Here is a 23,709-nt window from a genome sequence, read left to right on the forward strand (position 1 = left end):
GAAGTAATCTGATAACCTCTACGTCTGATATTGGCAAAGAACAATATTCAAGATTTTCGGATTTTTTTTTTTATTTTTTTGTGTGTATTAATCCTCAGTTACGATAGACGAAATGGGTAAGTGTAGATTTATACGAATGAGACGAAGGGAAATTGATGAAGATGGACCAAGTAATCTCGATAGGACCATCTTCACCAGATATTCGTAAAAAAAAAAAAATCTCGTAAAACAACTTCCATTAAAAATTATGGCTGCGTCAGCCGTTTATTTTAGAATTAAGTCTCTCTCTTTTCCCAATAATTCATTTTTACTGCAGGGGGTATGTAAATCATGTAATAATTATTCTATATTGATTTTTCGTGTTAGATAGGGCATAGACACATTTAGGAAAATTTTTTAAAATTTTGATAAATATTGATACGTGATTTTGAAACGCTAACGGCCATATTTTGCATTTAACATTTCTTGTTTGTATACGTAATTGTATATTTATATATAAATAAAATAAAAACGTTCCCGAATGTGTGTAACCTCCATTTCATGAAATGAAAATGAAAGATGATAATAAATAAATAGACAAATTATTATTATTATTATTATTATTATTATTATTATTATTATTATTATTATTATTATTTAGAAGATGAACCTTATTCATATGGAACAAGCCCACCAAAGGGGCCACTGACTTGAAATTCAAGCTTGCAAAGAATATTAAGGAGTTCATTCGAAAAAAAGTAACATTAGGTAAATTTTAATACAGAAAAAGGAGATATCAGTTATTAGAAAAACATAAAATAACAAAATAAATAAAAATGTAAATAAAAATGTAAGTAAAATATTAAAATAACAGCAGTGTTAATAATGACACCAGCAAATGTAGTGATGGGAAACTCGCGAGTAAACGCCGATAATTAGGACATTAAATAATAATGGAATGAATAAGGAACAAGTGACGGATGAAAAGTCAGTAAAAGGGGCGAGAAGTGACCAAGGAGGCGTGGGACTAGGAGAGAGAGAGAGAGAGAGAGAGAGAGAGAGAGAGAGAGAGAGAGAGAGAGAAGTTACACTTTTCTGCAATTGTAAGGAAGTTTAAGATGCTTATGAAGAAGAAGAAGAAGAGAGAGAGAGAGAGAGAGAGAGAGAGAGAGAGAGAGAGAGAGAGAGAGAGAGAGTCAGTCCTTGGAGGAATAGGAGATGAGCACTTTAGTCGCGTAGGAAGACTGCTATGCAGATTAGGAACGACCTCAAATGTTCCTCCCAAATCTGCTATGCGATCTCTCTCTCTCTCTCTCTCTCTCTCTCTCTCTCTCTCTCTCTCTCTCTCCTTTTGCCTCTTCAATACGTTTGCGATTCCAGTGAGCAAATGTGTCATTCATCAATAGTCTTGCTTCAGTCTATAAGAAGGACTCTCTCTCTCTCTCTCTCTCTCTCTCTCTTTCTCTCCCCCTCTCTCTCTCTCTCTCTCCCCTTTTGCTATTTCAATACGTGGGCGATTCCAGTGAACAAATGTGTCATTCATTCATTCATTTATAGTCTTCCTTTCATATGAGCGAAGGATTCTCTCTCTCTCTCTCTCTCTCTCTCTCTCTCTCTCTCTCTCTTCTTCTTCTTCTTCTTCTTCTTCTTGGTTAAAAGCATCTTTAGAGACTTTACTGAAACTCCCTTACAGTTGCAGATATGTGTAACTTCTAGAATCTCTCTCTCTCTCTCTCTCTCTCTCTCTCTCTCTCTCTCTCTCTCTCTCTCTCTCTCCTCCTTCTTCTTCTTCTTCTTCTTCTTGGTCAAAAGCATCTTTAGAGACTTTACTGAAACCATCGTGTAACTGCCTTTGTCGTTAGTCGCCCATTTAGCCATGAGAGGCCCCTTTTTTTCGGTGGTGTATTTTAAGCCTATTTCTTTGCTCAAGTGTCCGACACCTTTTTTTCATTCCTGAAATCCAAGTCAGGTTTTTTTAAGCCTTTTCTTTGCTCAAATGCACTCTTTTTTCATTCCTGAAATCCAAGTCAGGTTTTTTTTACGTAGCCTTAAATGCTCTCTCTCTCTCTCTCTCTCTCTCTCTCTCTCTCTCTCTCTCTCTCTCTCTCATCTGGAGTGGTTCTTAGTTTGAGAAGTCGAGTCCAAAAGAGATTGGCTGAACTTTCCATTTTTTTCTCTGCATTTCTTTCCTTCATACAGTTCGTTCGAAAGTTCTCCTTGTATTTTAATGATTTACTTACATTTTTATCTATCTGTTTATCAGTTTCTTAATTTATCTGTTTTTCTAGTACTCATCTCCTCTTTTTTGTATTTTCCATTACCTTCTGTTATTTCTCTCGAATGAACACCATAATATTCTTTGGAATCTTGAATTTCAAGTCAGTGGCCCCTTTGGTGGGCTTGTTCCATATGAAAAGATAATAATAATAATAATAATAATAATAATAATAATAATAATAATAATAATAATAATAATAATAATAATAATAATAATAATAATAATAATGATTTTGTTTACCGTCAGTTTGAAAAAGTATTCAGGTTTCTCAAATTATTATTATTATTATTATTATTATTATTATTATTATTATTATTATTATTATTATTATTATTATTATTATTATTAGAATACTGTTGTTCTTACCTTGTTTTGTTCATTAAAATCTCCTGTGTGTAACGCAAGATTTTCACTTCTTAATGAGGACAACACCATATATATATATATATATATATATATATATATATATATATATATATATATATATATATATATATATATATATATATATATATATATATATATATATATATATATATATATATATTATATTATATATATATATACATATATATATATAACCATGAAATAAGTAACCCAATTCCCTTTTCTGTATATTTTTCTCCATGGTCACCCTGTGCATTATCTTGACCCTTGATCCCGGACCTTGCCTCCTTTAGAGGACCTTATACACACGTATAGCTGCATCATCGTGTCTCTAAAACGGGAAATTTTTATTTGGTAATAAATTTCCTGCAAGAGTTTTGCCACTTCTCGTGGCTCAGGGAAAGCGCTCAGGTCGTAACAGTCGTGGCGAGAAATAAAATATGATAGAATATGTATTTACAAAACTTTCCTATATATATATATATAATATATGTCATGAAAATTATTTTTGTAGACTGTATATGTACTCGTATATATAGATATTATATATATTTTATATATATACAGTATATTGTATATATATAAAGTTAATTTTCATAATTCTTGTTTGCATTTCAGAATGGCAAATAATCTTTCGCATGACCTACTAGGAAATCATTTCCACATCTCATTTACTCCTTTTATTTATATCAGGCATTTTCTGAACTGTCTGTGGAAAGAAATTGCCAATTTTTTTATGTTACTTTACATATCGTGTCCTTACCTGACTCTCATTAATTCATGTATTACGAAGTGTTTTATAAGAAACAATTATTACGTTGATATATTAACGTATCTTGTCGCATCTCCAACAGAACCGTCTGTTTTCAAATGATTTGATATAATACGCCAGGTCTCTCCCACCATTGAGAATACCCATTAATATTTTCAACACATGACACGAAATATTAAATCCCTCTCCCCCCCACGCCTTCACTCCACCCATCTCCCCGCCCTCGCCCCGATAAGACCCACCCACCAGCATTTTCTAAATGGCCTGAAATATTCAGGGGCGTCATTATCACCTTGGACCAATAGGAGGAAAGGGATGCGGGAACACACGCGTATAATTAGAATAGATGACATGTTTATTGACGAACTGGCACCTCTCACTCGATGGCGGGGTGGTGGCGGTGGTGGTAGGTGGTAGGAGGGTGTGTGGCGGACTCGAGAGAATGTTGATATAAACATCAATTCTTTTTTTTCCTTTCATGTTTTGTTTAAAGGAAGGTATTTTATTTCTGAATTGTTTAGCCCGGGGTGCTTTGTGTATTTTCTTATATTGTTGTGTGAGTGATGCGCGTCTTTCATTCTGTAATGTAATTTGTTAATTGAGTCTTTCTTTAGGGGGGTATAATAAGTTAGGCTTTATACTTTATATACCGTGAGTCCCTCTCTCTCTCTCTCTCTCTCTCTCTCTCTCTCTCTCTCTCTCTCTCTCTTCATATATATATATATATATATATATATATATATATATATATATATATATATATATATATATATATATATATATATATATATATATTCGAGAAGTTAAGAGGGCATTGTGGCTATTAGAATTACATATGCGTCTGGTAAAAGTGACCAGTAGATTCTACATATATATGCACATAAACGTACATAAATCATACACACAGAGGAGTGTGTATGTGCGCGCACGCGCGTGTATTGTGTCTGTGAATAAGGATATTACACAATAATATGAATTACTTACGTATTTATGCCATGAAAATGTATTTTTCTAGCCATTATATATATATATATATATATATATATATTATATGTATGTATGTATGTATATTACATATATATATATATATATATATATATATATATATATATATATATATATATATACTATATACATTGACAGGACCTCAGTAAAACTGGATGGTATCTAGCCGAGATATTTATTCAGGAAAAGTCACAAGCTTTCTAGGACAAACAGTCCTCATTGTCAGGTATCCGTTAATCCTAGAAAGGTTGTAACCTTTCTTGAATAAATATCTCCGCTAGATACCATCCAGTTTGAATGAAGACCTGTCAGTAATTGTATTAATGCAAAGAACAAATGTGTAAGTGATAAAATTATTATATAATGTATATGTTTATATATATACAGTAATAAATAATATTTCTTGTTGTGATTTTCCTTCACTTAATTAATTCACGTTTTTGTCTGCATTACGTGATAGCTGATGGACAATTCACAATATTCTAAGGGAACAAGTGCCCAAATTTTAATGTACACCGAAGTTTTTTCGTATCTCTCCGTGTATCGTTAATGTCACTGATGTGTTTTGTATGAATGCACAAAAAAAACTTACTATTTTTTGAAAAGAAAAAAAAATTATGACAGTATTTGGGTACCCATGGTAGGGACGTCATTGTATAAGTAAAAAATATATGGACGCTTTGCAGAGTATTTTTGGTAAATTGTGCTAAACGCGTTTGGTGAAGTTTGCAATCACTGACTGCCCTTTATAGCTTTTGAAGTTTGGTATGTATGTCTGTGTGTTTGCGTTTGCCTGCATGCAAGGAAGTCTGTGAAACCGCAGACCTTAAAGTCAAGTCGTGTTTGCCTGCAGGGAAGTCTGTGAAACTGCAGAACTTAAAGTCAGATTGTGTTTGCCTGCAAGGAAGTCTGTGAAATTTCAGACCTTAAAGCCAAACTGTGTTTGCCTGCAGGGAAGTCTGTGAAATTTCAGACCTTAAAGCCAAACTGTGTTTGCCTGCAAGGAAGTCTGTGAAACCGCAGACCTTCAAGCCAGATATGACGGACGAATTTTGATTATGAGAAATCCAAGACGAATTTGATGTTAGTGTTTAACCGGTTTTTCTCAGCTGTTGTCATTATCGCCATTTACCGAACTGATAAGTAGAATGAAATCCAAGACTTGCAAATTGAATTATGATGGATTGTGTGTGTATTAGTGGGAGTGAGAGAGAGAGGGGGGTGGGGTGCGGGCGTTGGGGGTGATGGTTAAACCTGTTTTATGCTTTTATCAGCTTGTTTTTCTCATTCTCTTACACCTTGACTTGTTTTTTTTAAAATCCTCCTTATCTTCCCCTTGTTTATCTCCCGCGATGACTAAGCATCCTGAACCCTCCCCCGATTTCAGGAAGAATTTGATTTCCGATGTCAGTCACGCTCAGGGGGGAAAAATATTCCCCCTGATCAACAATGGATGGTTTACCAAAACGATCTTACCTTGCCAAGAGAGACATTCCAGGCAAATAAACATTCTGCGTATGTGTGTAAGTGTGTAGGTGTGTTTATGTGTGTACGTTTTTATGTATGTCAGTGTACGTGCATAAATTCGTGTGCTCCCTGGGAGTCTTGTTGGCGAGCTTACAGGCTCCTGACGACATTGCACATAACGAGAGAGTACAGAGAACTACCCAGAGCATTCTTGATACAGTACAGAGTGCTACCCAGAACATTCTTGACACAGTACAGAGAGCTACCCAGAGCATTCTTGATACGGTACAGAGAGCTACCCAGAGATTTTTTGGTACAGTGCAGAGAGAGCTATCTAGAGATTTCTTGGTACGGTACAGAGAGCGAGATTTCTCAGTACAGTACAGAGAGCTACCCATTGATTTCTCTGTACAGTACAGAGAGTTACCCAGAGATTTCTCTGTACAGTACAAAGAGCTACCCAGAGCCTTCTTGATACAGTACAGAGAGCTACCCAGAGCCTTCTTGGTACAGTACAGGGAGCTACCCAGAGCCTTCTTGATACAATACAGATAGCTATCCAGAGCCTTCTTGATTCAGCAGAGAGAGCTACCCAGAGCCTTCTTGATTCAGTACAGAGAGCTACCCAGAGCCTTCTTGATTCAGTACAGAGAGCTACCCTGAGCCTTCTTGATTCAGTACAGAGCTACCCAGAGCCTTCTTGATACAGTACAGAGCTACCCAGAGAGATTTCTCTTGATTTTTCACCCCCATTTAGTCTTTTTTCTGTTCATTTTTCTGTTTCTTTCTACATTTCTTTTTTTTTATTCGTTCTTTTGTGGCTGGGACCGATTCGTCGCCCCCCCCCTTCCCGAAAGTATGTTATGCAAGAGGGAGTCCTAATGGACTCTTGTTTACAGACGTCATCGCCAGCTCATTATTGAAGTTACTGACTGTTCCTCATTCTTCAGGAGTCGTTAAGTTCTTCCCTAATTTAATCTTTGTTTTTATTGTCTTCACCTTGACTTAAATGTGTCTTGGTCGTGTTTTTTTATTAACGATATCGTTGCCTTTTTCGACCTTCGTTAAGTTGTTCTTTAGTTTGGAATTCATTTTGCCTTTATCTTGCTTTAAATGTTTTTTTTTTTTACGATTTCATTGCTTTTTTTCGAACTTTTTAGTAAAAAATGGCGACTGATAAAACCAATCTGCTTCTTAACTTCACCTATTTCTCGCCTCTACATTTGCTTTTTAATCCCTCTACCAGACAACGTGATCAGACTGTGTTGTTGATTGTTTTTCCATAATGTTGGTCTTCTAAACACGATTTTTGATTTGTTTCACTTTTTAAACTGTGTCGCCTCTAACCCCTCATGCCTCTGTGTTCCCAAGTTCCATCTTAGCTCAGTTGTTTTTAGTTTTGCTATTTTAATTTGACGGTAAATAGTTTTCATTTTCTTAATTTCTTGACGTTGACGAAGCTTTTTGTTGTTTAAGTGTGTGTTGTTTTGTGTGTGTGTATGTATATATTGTATATTTATATATACATATATATATATATTTATATATATATATATATATATATATATATATATATATATATATTTAATTTTATTATATATATATATATATATATATATCTGTTTAATTTTGTTAAGGGTTCTCTTCGCTGAATACCTTAAGTTTCATAATACGTGACATTTTTAAAAATCTAGATTGAATCTATTTGTGCTATTAATTTTATATGAAAATATATTTTGTGAGACTTAATATATATCCATTTACGATCATTCAGGTTTTCTTATAATGGTTAAACATGATTTTTGTTTTCGGCGATGTTGAAATAGATATGATACGAGGAATGTTTAATTATTATTATTATTATTATTATTATTATTATTATTATTATTATTATTATTATTATTATTATTATGTGGAAAGCACATATGTTGAAAAATACCGGAACATAGCAAACTAGTAAATTATAAAGCAAAATCATTTGAGTGTTCTTAAAGTAAAATTAAGAGCTAATATATATTTCTGGTAAAGAATAGACTTCTGCATTTTAATTAGCTTGCAGTGATGGAGGCAGGTAATTACTGGCTGTTTTGCTGTAAGATAATTAAAGACACCTTTAATTAGTACCGGTACATTTGTATAACCTGCATGAGTATACAGTGTACATGCATAAATGATCGTATACATGCGAGCGCGCACAGAATATATGTATATGTATGTATACATATGTATATATATACATATATGTGTGTGTGGGTGTGGGTGTGGATGTGGGTGTGAGTGTGGGTGGTCCATTATTACTATCGGAATTTTAATGAGAGAGAGAGAGAGAGAGAGAGAGAGAGAGAGAGAGAGAGAGAGAGAGAGAGAGAGAGAGAGAGAGTGGAAGCATATTGACAAAGAAAAGTTGACAAATTTAATCAACAGTAATATCAAATAATAGAAGAAGATATCAAATAAAACTTGCAGAGAGAGAGAGAGAGAGAGAGAGAGAGAGAGAGAGAAAAAGAGAATTTGAGAATTATTAGAAAATATGAAATGAATCATACAAAGAGAGAGAGAGAGAGAGAGAGAGAGAGAGAGAGAGAGAGAGAGAGAGAGAATATTTAAAAAAAAACCTGACGAATTTGACGGTGATAATTATTAGAAAATATGAAATGAATCATACAGAGAGAGAGAGAGAGAGAGAGAGAGAGAGAGAGAGAGAGAGAGAGAGAGAGAGAGAGACCGTATAGGTGGGTGGGCGTTCCTTTGTGACCGGTTCGTATTGGGTCTGTGATGGATGGAACTGTATTTTTGATTTAGTTCGTTGTTCAGGTTTTCTTCCATTTTTTCCCCTAATTTCGGAACCTTTAAAGAATTATGAGGGTCATAGATTATTTTCCGTATACGTATGACTTGTGTAGCCGTTGCGATAACTGGTTTTAAGCGTGTATGTACAGGTCATTTAATCTTTTGTATTTTAATTTTAAATGAAGTTTGAATGCTTTCTTTGGGAATATAAATCTGCCCTCTCTCTCTCTCTCTCTCTCTCTCTCTCTCTCTCTCTCTCTCTCTCTCTCTCTCTCTCTCTATTTTTTGATATTTACTCTTTAACTATCAGGTTGGTCGGGTTTTCTTTGATATCTTCTGTTTTGATATTTATTGACTTTAACTATCAGGTTGGTCAATAATTTTTCTTTGTAAATATGCTTTCTCTCTCTCTCTCTCTCTCTCTCTCTCTCTCTCTCTCTCTCTCTCTCTCTGGTTCATTTCATTTCATTTTTCTAATAATTATCACCGTCAAATTCATCAGTTTTTTTTAGAAATATTCTCTCTCACTCTCTCTTCCAAATATTTTCTAATAAGTTTTACCCTGAAATTTGTGTGGTTTTTTTTGTAAATTGCTCTCTCTCTAATGCTCTCTCTCTTTCTCTCTCTCTCTCTCTCTCTCTCTCTCTCTCTCTCTGTATGGTTCATTTCATATTTTCTAATAATTATCACCGTCAAATTCATCAGGTTTTTTTTCGTAAATATTCTGTCTCTCTCTTTCCAAATATTTTCTAATAAATTTCACCCTGAAATTTGTGTGGTTTTCTTTGTAAATATGCTCTCTCTCTCTCTCTCTCTCTCTCTCTCTCTCTCTCTCTCTCTCTCTCTCTTTTCTTATCAACTTCGACATCTGCAGTGAGGTGCCTTTGTGTGGGCACCGCGTGCAACCCGCTGGTGGTTCAGTCGCAATTTTTCTCCCCTCCCCGTTTTCAGAAGGGTTCCGTAAACAATCCATCTCGGCCCCTCCATATTCTTGATGTTCTTAATGCCCTCAAGACTAGATAGAGTAGGCTCATTTTTAGCCCGAGGCTTGTTGATCTTCGTCTCTCCGTTGCCGACAAACAGCAGCTGCTTGCAGTTGCATCCTTGGTGGGGAAAAGGGACAGGAAATCGGTATTTATCCGTGTGTCAGATTTTACCGTGACCTACGACACCCGCGGTTTTGCGTCTCTCTCTCTCTCTCTCTCTCTCTCTCTCTCTCTCTCTCTCTCTCTCTCTCTCTGTCCCCAGGGCTGTAAAATTGGTAAAATCCAGTTGTTATTGAAGAAAAATCCTAATATTGTAATCATTTATCACCTCATTTTTCTCCTGATCTTCCAGTCTCTCTCTCTCTCTCTCTCTCTCTCTCTCTCTCTCTCTCTCTCTCTCTCTCTCTCTCTCTCTCTCTCTCTCTCTCTCCCCAAGGCCGCTGCATAATCCAATCGAGTCATTAAATAAATCCTAATATTGTAACTTTTATCACCTCATTTCTTTCTCCTGATCTTCCAATGTCGCCCGGAGGCTACGCCCCTCCCGACAGGGCCTCCTCCCCCCCGTTATTCATTTAGCCACTCCCTTCTCCAAACCCCCCACCCCCCCTGCGAATCGCATCCCACCCAGATCATTAGGGGGACGAGGCGATGCACTCTTTTTGGACATCTCTCCAGATCTTGATGAATTTGCCCCTGCTTGTGTATAGATGACGTGTGTGTGTGTGTGTGTGTGTGTGCTTGCCTTCGACCGAAATTCATCTGGCGACCCCTGGGCCCAAAAGATCTCGCAGTGCTTTGCAGGCCTCCGGGGTACAATAGCAAGCAGACCTTGTCTGTGCCACAGTCCCTTCTCGGAAAGGATCATCTTGGAGGGATTCCTCAGGGCATCTGCTTATTCCAGAAAAAACCAAAAACAAAAAAAAGTTTTCTTGTGGATGGTGGTTCGTTGTCGACGGTTTCTGAACAGAACGATACCTAAACCTATTTTCAATAAGTAGAGTTTACTGAAAACATTTCCCCTTTAGTTTTTCCTGACCTCAGGGAAGCAAGTGTCCAGCCTCTCATGAATCATAGTTGAATGTACTTACTGCCTTTGTTCACTCGTCAGTTAAACTTTACTGCCTTTGTTAATTCGTCCACAAAACTTCCCACACCTTTTGAAGGCGAACGCAAGTTCCTGTTGACGGTTCCATTTGTTTAATCCTGAGTCAGCCACTCTTAAGAAAGATATCTCCCATTCTCCCCCCTTGCCCACACCACACCTCTCAGAAGCCAAGATGCTCGCTCAGGGTACGGAGCAGAGAGCAATGTTCAATAACTACGTCGTAATCTTCACCTTACTGCTGCTCTTGTACGTGTTATGGCATCTGGCCTTCTAGTGTCCTAGGTACGTATTGGTTCTGTTGTTCCAAGTCGCTGCGTCTGCCATTCATATACAGTTTATTTCTAGTGCGTTTCTCTTCGTGGGTAACGACATTTTAGAGATGTGTGGATGTGAAGAATACATTAATTATAGCTTTTTGAGATTTTCTTTTATGTGAATTTGAAATGTACTTTTGAAAGAGAATCATCTGTAAAAAAGGTGTCCATGGTTGTAGAAATGTTTTATTGATATCTAGAGCCAAATACCCTTATATATAATCAAAAGTGTATATGTATATGATATATAAATGCTATGGGTCGTGTGAATGAAGAGTTTATATATGGGATATATAATATGATATATATATTCCTATGTCTGTATATATAACTTATATATCAAGAATACCTTTTGAGCTTTATTTCATTAAGAAAAGAGATCCCAGGATCCATGTTCTGTGCCATGGCTTTGACCATACCCTGTTTGGGCCGTCCGCATGCTGTGGGTCGTTGAAGAGTTTGAGGGTCCGAATTTAACCTCAATGATTCTGCTTTCTGTAAAAACTAATGAGGCTAGAGGGCTGCAAATTGGCATGTTGATTATCCACCCTCCAATCATCAAACATACCAAATTGCAGCCCTCTAGCCTCAGTAGTTTTTTATTTTATTCAAGGTTAAATTTAGCCATAATCGTGCTTCTGGTAACGATATATGAGAGGCCACCACCGGCCCGTGGTTAAAGTTTCGTGGGGCGCGGCTCATACAGCATTATACCGAGACCACCGAAAGATAGATCTATTTTCGGTGGCCGTGATTATGCTCTGTACAGAAAACTCGATTGCGCCGAAGAAACTTGGCCGTATTTTTTACTTGTTTTTATTGTCATTATTTCATGGAACATTTGTGGCCTGTATTTGCAACAGGATAATTTTAATTTATTCTCACTTCGATTCATAAACCGTCCGGAACATTTAATTATTAAGATGTACTCGTGTTTTTGCGAAATACTGGTAGTGGTATGTAAAACGGTCATGCTTGGAATTTTGGAATGAAATTGAGATAAAAAAAAATTGCTGCTTATTCAGTTGATGTTATTACGGTCAAAATCGTATTTACAAAAGCCTCTCTCTCTCTCTCTCTCTCTCTCTCTCTCTCTCTCTCTCTCTCTCTCTCTCTCTCTCTTGTAAATGTTACCGTGGGAAGGGGATAATTGGAGAGGGTACATCTCTTGCAACAAAGACACGGCTGGCATACTTGTATCCGGAATCATTTTTAGCGAGGCGTACAAGATCGAGATCCCTTTGGATAAAGGTACAAGCCGAGTCTGGAATCTGGAAGTCACTGGGCCGTGTCGTTTCGAGAGAAAATCTCTCTTCTTTCCCTTCGATTCCCCCGTAGGCGGATAGCGCCGTCAGTGCACCTCACGCGGTGCACTGTAGGCATTCATCGAGGTGCATCTCTTTTTCAAAACAGATACGTACAGTGCTTTGCAGATATGTGGATGAAATCATTTCTCTCCTTCTCGTCTCATCCGGAGATTGTATCACAGCTAAAGCAAGGATTAATTGTTATGTTCATCCGCTCTTTACGTCTTTCAAGGTCAGAAGTGGGTTTGTGGGCATCCACATATATTCCAGTGTTTGTTTTTGTGAATACTTTCTGTGAATAATGTAATTGTGCTTGCAAATACGTACTGTGGTTAGTTTTATATATGCGTGCATATATATATATATACATATATGGGTATGTATATGTATATATATTATATACATGTATGTATGTATGTATTTTGTATTTGTGTATGTATGTATGTCTGAAATCGTTAACCATTACGTGTTTTCCTCATGCGAAATTTTATTTAATTTTTATTTTTTCACGGGAGGTGAGAGAGAGAGAGAGAGAGAGAGAGAGAGAGAGAGAGAGAGAGAGAGTGCTTACAAACTGGACGTAAAGCTCTTCGTTAAAATTCCTCTCAGATATATTATCAGACGGAGGCCATGATGGAACTGAGATTATCTGATAGCGGGCGGATGAAAGGCTTCAGTTTGAACTCGCTTTTATTTATTTGTTTCTCTGTTATTTTTATTTGTTGTGTTCGTTTTTCCTTCTGTTTACTCGCGTATGTATTTACGGTAGATAATGAGTTGGTTATTGGTGATCGTAGTGGTTTATTTAAAGTCTGATGATGATTTAAATTGAGGATTTTGTATACAATGATTATATATATATATATATATATATATATATATATATATATATATATATATATATATATATATAAATATTCTATATAAAATTCTGTTGAAGTTACTGGCATTGTTCGTAGATACAATCTGATTTAAAGTCTTTATAAAAGATAGTATCTGTGAAAAATGCCATTAACTTCAGTAGAAATTGCATGAGAGAAAATATGTCCAAATATCTTTTATATATATATATATATATATATATATATATATATATATATATATATATATATATATATATATATATATGTATATATATATTATTTATATATATGTATGTATGTATGTATGTATATATATACACATAAAACTGCATTCATTCACCGGTATTATATTTACCTACGTTTATGCTGAAAGCTATTAGATTGCTCGCCGATAGATACACTATACACAGCTTAGTTTGTTTTGCAAAAGCAGCTTGTCTGAACATCAGGCAATATATAGATTATATATTTTTTCCACCATGCCATTTCCCATAACAAGCGTGAGGCACTGCGTAATGGATGAATCCCCTGTGCAGTAAACATCCCCAAAAAAAGATGCTCCAAACATCTTTATTTTGACTCGTTCTTCTCTTTTCTATATCAACCCTCAGTCTTCTTCTTCTTCTTCTTCTTCTTCTTCTTCTTCTTCTTCTTCTTCTTCTTCTTCTTCTTCTTCCATTGTCCAAAGCTAAGATTGTAGGAAGTGTACAATAGATACTAAGGATGCAGAGATTCTCTTTTGTCTTGAGAAAAAGCGGAACACGTAAAGAATACGTCTCGGGATGAGTTGTACAATGGATGTTTGACAGAAACCTGTCAGAAAAATAAGAAGGAATAAACAGAGGTTCATGGAACGTAATGTAATGTGCCGATACCCTTCATGAACAGGTCCCTTTCACGTCAAGTTTTTATCAGATCTCTCTCTCTCTCTCTCTCTCTCTCTCTCTCTCTCTCTCTCTTCTCTCTCTCTCTCTCTGCAGTTGAGAGAATATAATGAACTGATACCCTTGATGTACAGGTCCTTTTCCTGTCAACCTTTTACCAGATATTCTCTCTCTCTCTCTCTCTCTCTCTCTCTCTCTCTCTCTCTCTCTCTCTCTCTCTCTCTCTCTCTCCTGTATTTTTATGATAATGAGTAAAGCAGAGATGAAATAAAGAGATTTTGAATCAATTTTCTCTTTCATTAAAAGGTCAGCGAAATTATTTCTTCTCAGTGCTGAGAGAGAGAGAGAGAGAGAGAGAGAGAGAGAGAGAGAGAGAGAGATTCAAGAAGTAATTATATTAAGCAAACGAAGTAAAGCCTGAAAATTAATTCTGCTGTAAACAAATTAATTGCTGCAAAATATGTGAAGACGAGAGAGAGAGAGAGAGAGAGAGAGAGAGAGAGAGAGAGAGAGAGAGAGAAATGACTGAAGAAAAAATAATGGAACTGTTCTGCAAATCTATAAACTGTTCAAACGAGGATTCTTTTAAAATAAATCAAAAAGGGGAGAGAGAGAGAGAAAGAGGCAAAATAATAACTTAAGGACAATAAGGTGGCGGTGGGGTTGCGGGGGGGGCGCGTAGGAAGGACGCGCATGGCTGCCTTCCCTTGTTCCACGTGGAGAATCGACTCGGGTACGATTATATGGATCAACTCATCGTTTCTATTGCTTCCCCCGTTTTTTATTTCCCCCCTCTTCTTTTTAATTCCCTCCCTCTCTCTCTCTCTCTCTCTCTCTCTCTCTCTCTGTGCTTTTGTTCTCTTTGAATCTTGTGGCTGTAAAATGTTGCCATTTTATTCCTGAATAGATGACATTAGAGGGTTGGTGAATGGCGTTCCTTGATTGGTAAAATCGAGGTCTTTGAGGAATGAAAGCGATACTAATGAAGTTCGTATCGCATCGCCGTCTTTCAGAGAGAGAGAGAGAGAGAGAGAGAGAGAGAGAGAGAGAGAGAGAGAGAGAGAGCCATTTCTGTAAATTTCACACGTGATTACTGTATTGTTTCAGTTATAAATATATAAATATATTTTCATTCGTTTACTTCCCATCATACTCCTGATTTTTGTTATTTTTCCGTCTTTTGTTTTTGGTTTTTAGAATGATAGTTGTAGCACGAAGACATGAAAATCGCTGAAAGTGAAATTGACATATGGATTATCGAGTCGGACTTATCATATCGCTCCATCAGTTCCGTGTGCTTGCGGTCGCTGTTGATCGCGTGGCGAGGGCGCGATGGAACGATAGGAAGGGGGGAAAACATTTATTTTCTGTTGAGAGAGAGAGAGAGAGAGAGAGAGAGAGAGAGAGAGAGAGAGAGAGAACATTCGTATTCTCTAATTCGTGGAAATTTAGTGAATTATCTTCATTGAAACTGATCTTACTTATCAGTCTTTTTTGTTATGAAAAATTTTCACCCTAAAATAATTATTTATTATTATTTTGTACTAATTTCAAGAGATTCTGGTGGCTTCATTGTCCTGTACACCTAAAAAAAAAAACACTTTCAATTGTATTCGTCAAAAGATTCAATATGAACTACGTTTGAAATAGTGGCATCTAATTAACAAGTCCTTTGTTCACCGTGCGCTGAATGTAGATAATTATTGATTTGTCTAGTTTTGTGTCACACTGTTTTGCCTTCCAGAAATTTTGTGGGGTTCATAGCATTTTTTTACAAGGAATATTTAGTTCCCGAATGCTTTCCAAAAACATGTTTCCCTCCCTGAAAATGAATATCCTCATTAGTGCACCTCGTGCGGTGCACTGTAGGCATTACGTAAGGTTCTTTGTAGCGTCCATTCGGCCTTACCTGCAATCCCTTTCATTACTTTTACTGTACCTCCATTCATATTCTCTTCCTTCCATCCTAATTTCCACCCTCTCCTAACAATTGTTTTAGTTTAACTGCGAGGTTTTCCTGCTGTTACACCTTTCAAATCTTTCAACTCTCAGTTTCCGTTTCAACGTGGTATGACCTTATAGGTCCCAACGCTTGGCCTTTGGCCTAAATTCTATACTTTATTATATTCTGAAAATGAATTTCCGTGAGTTTTTTGCCAGCTATATGTTGCTCACGGTAGAAATCCACATTTTGGGCGATTTAGATGTTTCATTATAAACTGCAAACAGTGTTTCTCAAATAATAAATATTTGGAAACAGTCTGAAGCATTCTTTGTTCTGGGAAATCATTTTATTTTGATAATCTAATGCAAAGGTTGAGCTAGTTTTCGGAAACCCTGTCATTTGAATTGACTCCAAATCGCGGGATGAAATTTTTAAATATTACTATTATATTTTTTTTGGGGGGGGGGGCGGGAGCCGACGGAGTGGGCAACTTGATGGCCATGTTCAGTGGAGGTCGTAGAGATTGGACTAAATCTCGGTGACCTAGCCCCAAACCAGTCCTAAAATTATGAGGGGAAAAAGTATATACATGTAGGTATATATACATATATAAATGCTCACACACACATATATATAAATATATATATGTATTTATGTAAATATATATATATATATATATATATATATATATATATATATTTATATATATTTATAGACATATATATATATATATGTGTATATATTATATTATAAATGTGTTTGTACGTATGTGTGTGTGCGCCTGTTTAAGAGGATGCCGGAAGCCGGAAAGCTAGCTCTCTCTCTCTCTCTCTCTCTCTCTCTCTCTCTCTCTCTCTCTCTCTCTCTCTCTGCAACTTCTAAAAGCGAGAGTATTTTCGAAAATGCTTTTCCGTTTGCAGATATTTGACCGAGGCCGAGAAAAATGAAATATTCAGTCGGGTTTATCAGTTTCGACAATTACTTTTTCGAATGAATTTCCAGCAGCTCAGTGTTGGTGCAAATTTTCCGTTTAAGCCGAACAACAACAACTGGCGTTGTTGTTCCGCTGTTTTATGCTTATGCATTCATTCGTTTTGGCTCGTTTTTCGGTTTTGTTATTGTTGTTTTGCAGCCTGGGATAAGTTCCGGTAGTTTGATTTCATATTATATATATATATATATATATATATATATATATATATATATATATATATATATATATATATATATATATATATATATATATATATATATATATATACACCCTTTGCACCAGCTGATGTCACAGTAGCAATGTTCATGATGAGAGAGAGAGAGAGAGAGAGAGAGAGAGAGAGAGAGAGAGAGAGAGAGAGAGAGAGAGAGAGAGCGAGAGCACTCTGGCAATACATGTTTCCTTTCCTGTCAAAATTTTGCCCCATCGATTCTCTGATCCGATTAGTGTTAGTGTTTGTACGTGTGTATGTGCGTGTATAGGCGTGGGGATTTACCCTTTCTATTTTAGCCTCAAGTCCCGGGAGTGGCATCAACACACACACACACACACACACACACAGCGGGTGGGGGGTGTGTCTGTGATGTACACAGGTAATGGGATCACAGTCATAACAAACAGGCGAATGGCCGGGTCAACATTTGCTTCAATTTCTCGCCCTGTGAATCTAAGCGGTGGCTGAATCTTCTTTAAATATTTGTTCTTTCTATCCCCCCTTTTTTTTTCTTCTTCTTCTTCTTCCGCCCGGGTCTTCTGTCACGGCTCCTTTTTCTATTTTTGTCTCTCTCTCTCTCTCTCTCTCTCTCTCTCTCTCTCTCTCTCTCTCTCTCTCTCTCTCTCTAGGGATAATAAACAGTGTCCGTCGTATATTTTTTTTTTTTTTTTAAATTTACGTAATTTTGCGTCTTGTGACGCTTGCCAATTTTTTTTTTCTGCGTAAGATATGACCTTTTGATGTATGTGAGTTGTGTAATAACACACACATACAATATATATAGATATATATATTACATTTATACATTGTGTGTATGTATATATACGCACACTCACACACATATATATATTATGTATGTATACTGTATATACGAACTTATACTCACACACATATATAGATACATACATATATACATACATGCATACATACATACGCATGTAAAGTATGTTTGTGTACGAATCAATTTCTCTCAGACGTGGAAATAGACATACGTAATGTCCGGCCTATCTTATGCTACCCATAATCTCGTGTTCTGCACTGAATCTTCATCGTACTTGATCAATTAACTTCCTTTATTGAAACTTCACAATTCAACTTTTATTCTGATATTTTACTTACATTTTTATTTATTTATTTATTTTTTCCAATAATTGATGTTCTCTTTGTATTTTCCATTACCTTCTGTTACTTCTTTTGAATGAACACAATAATGTCCTTTGGAAGCTCGAATTTCAAGTCATTGGCCCCTCCCTTTGGTGGGCTTGTTCCATATGAATAGGGTTCATCTGAATAATAATAATAATAATAATAATAATAATAATAATAATAATAATAAAAATAATAATATTCTTGTTCCAAGTGAATAGGCTTCTTCATCTTCTGAATAATAATAATAATAATAATAATAATAATAATAATAATAATAATAATAATAATAATAATAATATTAATAATAATAATAAATAATCATAATAGTAATAATTATAATATTCTCTGGAAGCTTGAATTTCAAGTCAGTGGCCCCTGTGGTGGGCTTGTTCCATATGAATAGGGTTCATCTGAATAATAATAATAATAATAATAATAATAATAATAATAATAATAATAATAATAATAATAATAATAATAATAATATTCTTGTTCCAAGAATAGCTTCTTCATCTTAAGAATAATAATAAGTCAGTGGTAATAATAATAATAATAATTGTTAATAATATGAATAGGGAATTTCATCTTCTGAATAATAATAATAATAATAATAATAATAATAATAATAATAAAATAATAATAATAATAATAATAATAATAATTAATTTTTCCCACTGGATGAAATTTGATGAAAAGTTACATGAAAAGGTTCAGATGCCTCAAATTGTTTTCGTCGGTTTCTTTATAAACAAAAACTGCAAAAACTTTTTCTTTGTTTTTTTTTTTTTTTTAGCTATTCTATCCTCTGCAGATTCTTTTTTTATCTTTCCAGTTTCCAGTATCCAGGTCTCAAAGGGTTCTCTAACTCTTTTATGTTTTCCGTTCTGTCTTTTCGCTGCCTCCGAGACTTGCTCTTTCCAGTGGGGGAGGTTTCCCGTTCTCTTGTTTGTGCCGGGATAGTTTTGTCGAAAATGAAAGCACTCTGCTGAAATCTTTTCTCTGGAAAGTAATTCAGTTAGGCATTGTTTCATACGAAAGGAACGGAGGATTGCGTATATAACACACATATGATATATATATATATATATATATATATATATATATATATATATATATATATATATATATATATATATATATATATATATATATATATATTGTGTGTGTGTATGTGTGTGTGTAGAATCTACTGGCCTGTTCCAGCTCTAATAAATATATCTGGAAAAGACAGATATATGTATATACGAGAGTCAAAAGAATTATCCTTCTCGTGGTCAGATTGGCAGCAGGACCTCGGTTTGATTTTGGGACCCGGTTCGTTTCCCGCGACCGGACATCATAACTTCTTCATTTTTCTTGCGCTTGGATCTTGAGGCTTTGTAGTGACGAGCGTGACCAAGTATATACAGTATATATATATATATATATATATATATATATATATATATATATATATATATATATATATATATATATATCACCTCCTCCAACAGATTCATGGTGCAACTGCGAGGCTTCCCCGTGTTACACCTGTCAAACCTTACTACTTTCAATATCCCTTTCAGTGCCGAATGACCTCATCATAAGGTCCCAGCGCTTGGCCTCTGTCCTAAATTCTATATTCAATTCCATTCTTTATCCAAGATTAAAATGTGGCAAAATTAAGCCACACATCATTGCCCATTCTTGCATGCTGCCTTTTTCAAGGTTTTCAAACACAAAACGAGACAAGATGAAAAGAGAGAGACACAGAACGCTAAAATAATACCCGGCATATCATCCCAGGTAGCGGGACGTGGACAAATGGACCTCGCTTTTATCTTGGCCCTGCCGTAATGGAACAGGCAATTTCTCTCTGCCGGCGCCGAGGTATTGAAAAGAATTCACACTTCTGCTTTTTCACAATTTACTCTCTGAGTTCGTTCCGCAAAGGAATATATATGTAATTCACGCTGAATTCTACACGCGCAGTTTGTAGGTGTGTTGATTATTATTATTATTATTATTATTATTATTATTATTATTATTATTATTATTATTCAGAAGACAAACCCTATTCATATGGAACAAGCCCACCACAGGGGCCATTGACTTGAAATTTAAGCTTCCAAAGAATATTATGGTGTTCGTTAGAAAGAAGTAATAGAAAGAATAAGTTTTAATAATGTTGGAGTGGAGAAGATTGATGCAATATACAATTTAAGTAAATTTAAGATAATTGTTCAGAGTTTTTGGGAGACTTAACCAATCACAATCCAGTATTTATTGAAGTGTAAATGGCGCAAAATAAGGTAATTATACATATCACGTCATAATGTTATTGAAGAAAATGTGAAATATCTGACAGAGTATTTGGGTACCAATCACTCATGCCCTGGTGTGGTCGAAAACAAAGTAGGAAATGCCCCGAAGTTTCTTCGGCGCAGTCGAGTTGTCTGTACATCGTATAATCAAGGCCACCGAAAACAAACCTATCTTTCGGTGGTCTTGGTATAATGCTGTATGATCCGCGGCCCGTGAAACTTTAACCCCGGCCGTATGGTGGTCTATCCTATATCGTTACCAGAAGCACGATTGTGGATAACTTTAACCTTAAATAAAATAAAAACTACTGAGGCTAGAGGGCTGCAATTTGCTATGTTTGATGACGGGAGGGTGGATGATCAACATACCAATTTGCAGCCCTCTGGCCTCAGTAGTTTTTAAGATCTGAGGGCGGACAGAAAAAGTGCGGACAGAAAAGAGTGCGGACAGAAAAAAGTGCGGACGGACAGACAAAGTCGGCACAATAGTTTTCTTTTACAGAAAATTAAAAATTTAAAAAAAAAGCAAAAAGTAAATAAATAAAAAATAAATAAATAAATATTCGTACATACCGGCTTCCCAGATGACCGCTGCCCTCTCTCCCAGATGAAAGGAATGTGGCCGATTTAGATCTGGACTGGCTGGAACGCCCGACTGTTTCCGGTGGGCGTTTTGGAAAGGTTTCGGACGTGGGAGGTAAATAGGCTTTTCTTGCTGAAAGGAAGGAGAGAGAGAGAGAGAGAGAGAGAGAGAGAGAGAGAGAGAGAGAGAGAGAGAGAGAGAGAGAGAGATTGTTTTTGTTTGTGCGTGCATGAATATTTTCGTAGTAATGATTTGGATTTGATAATAATGTTGATAGCTGTTTTATGCTTATAAAATGAAATTGAAGATAACTTCATACGTAAATTTATTAGGAAAACTTAGTTATATCAATAGAAATTCATATTTAAACTTATTAGGAAACAAGTAAATAATGCGCCGAAGTTTCTTCGGCGCAGTCGAGTTTTCTGTGTTGCGTATAATCAAGACCACCGAAAATTGACCTATCTTACGGTGGTCTCGGTATAATGCTGTATGAGCCGCGGCCCATGTAACTTTAACCACGGCCCGGTGGTGGCCTGTCTATTATCGTTGCCAGACGCACGATTATGGCTAACTTTGACCTTAAATAAAAAAAACTATTGAGGCTAGAGGGCTGCAATTTGGTGTGTTTGATGATTGGAGGGTGCATGATTAACATACCAATTTGCAGCCCTCTAGCCTCAGTAGTTTTCAAGATATGAGGGCGGACAGAAGTAGTGCGGATGGACAGACAAAGCCAGCACAGTAGTTTTCTTCTACAGAAAACTAAAAAGCTGTTAAATCAATAGAAATTTATATTTAAACTCAACGGGAGAAACGTAGTTAACCGTTTAAGCTTTACGCAAACACACACACACACACACTCATGCTTCTCATGCTTGCTAAGAAAGGAAAAGTAATTATATTTTTAATATTATCAGTGTATGAGTTCATATATTTCATTCCCTGCTCGTTTGTGCGTTTGAGAGAGAGAGAGAGAGAGAGAGAGAGAGAGAGAGAGAGAGTTACCCAAGATGTTTATATCCGTTATGACGCCAGATTGAGGGCGTCAGTACTTGTCTGCCAAACATCACGGATTTTTTTTTTGTCACCGACGCTAATAGCATCGATAAGAAGCCCTTTGTTATGAATGCTGATGGATTGCTTTTTTAGTCTCTCTCTTGTTTTTTTGCTTTTGTGCTTGTTTGGTAACACCCGCCCACCCACCCACCCACCCACCTACCCACCCACCCACCCACCTACCCACCCACCCACCCACCTACCCACCCACCCGCCCACCTGTCGCAAACAGCTATATCGGGAAACGCCCTTTTTGAATAAGTTCTCTTCGTGGAAGAACTCTGAGGCGTAGAACAAATAAATTGACACAATGGGTCTGAGAGAAAAGTTTTTAGATGGTGAAATGCAAGGTCATCTCATAACAGAATTCTCTCTCTCTCTCTCTCTCTCTCTCTCTCTCTCTCTCTCTCTCTCTCTCTCTGGTCTGAAGGGCGCTGTGATATTTTAATGGCGGAGAATAACGTATTTTGATACGGTGAAGATATCCATTGTATTAGAATATATATTCAGCTGGATTCAAAATATGTGTGAGGATATATGTATATTTGTATATGTATATATATGTATGTATATATATTCTCTAATAATATATATATAATCTTACTAGCAGGACCTCATTCAAACTGGATGGTGTGTAGTGGAGATATTTATTCAAAAAAAGTTACAATCTCTCTAGGACAAACAATCTTCATTCTCAATGATAATGAGGACGGTTTGTCCGAGAAAGCTTGTAACTTTTTATTATTATTATTATTATTATTATTATTATTATTATTATTATTATTATTATTATTATTATTATTATTCAGGAGATGAACCCTATTCATATGGAACAAGCCCACCACAGGGGCCATTGACTAGAAATTCAAAGAATATTATTATTATTATTATTATTATTATTATTATTATTATTATTATTATTATTATTATTATTGTTATTATTATTATTATTCAGAAGATGAACCCTATTCATAGGGAACAAGCCCACCTAGGGGGCCACTGACTAGAAATTCAAGCTTCCAAAGAATATGACACCTCCAGCTCTTCTTGCGAATAGAATTCGTGACTTCCGTTCCGTGTACGTGTTTTAATATTTTATATCCATTTGGTTGTTTGTTTTTCAGTCTAATCACTGGAGAGGATTTCCTGGAACGGCCGTGAGTGGCTGGAAACAGATAACCTGGCTTTTGACATGAAACTCTCTCTCTCTCTCTCTCTCTCTCTCTCTCTCTCTCTCTCTCTCTCTCTCTCTCTGTATGGTTCATTTAATATTTTTAAATTTTCTATTTTCACCGTCAAATTTGTCAGCGTGCTTTTCTCTC

The 23,709-nt window shown here is 35.9% G+C and overlaps 1 protein-coding gene across 8 annotated transcripts in view; it reads left to right on the forward strand.

Annotated features, from left to right (window-relative positions):
- Positions 1–23,709, forward strand: part of LOC136856597 (ligand of Numb protein X 2-like) — a 582,959-nt gene that overhangs the window by 81,448 nt on the left and 477,802 nt on the right. Inside the window, exon 1 of one of the 8 annotated variants that reach the window (XM_067134519.1) lies at positions 10,428–11,054. The exons of the other annotated variants lie outside the window; for them this stretch is intronic. The gene's annotated coding sequence lies outside the window, so the exon portion shown is untranslated. Of the gene's footprint in view, positions 1–10,427; positions 11,055–23,709 lie in introns of those variants that run through there. 8 annotated transcript variants of the gene reach the window in all.

The sequence above is a fragment of the Macrobrachium rosenbergii genome, chromosome 36 (genome assembly GCF_040412425.1).
Source record: "Macrobrachium rosenbergii isolate ZJJX-2024 chromosome 36, ASM4041242v1, whole genome shotgun sequence".
Lineage (NCBI taxonomy): Eukaryota > Metazoa > Arthropoda > Malacostraca > Decapoda > Palaemonidae > Macrobrachium > Macrobrachium rosenbergii.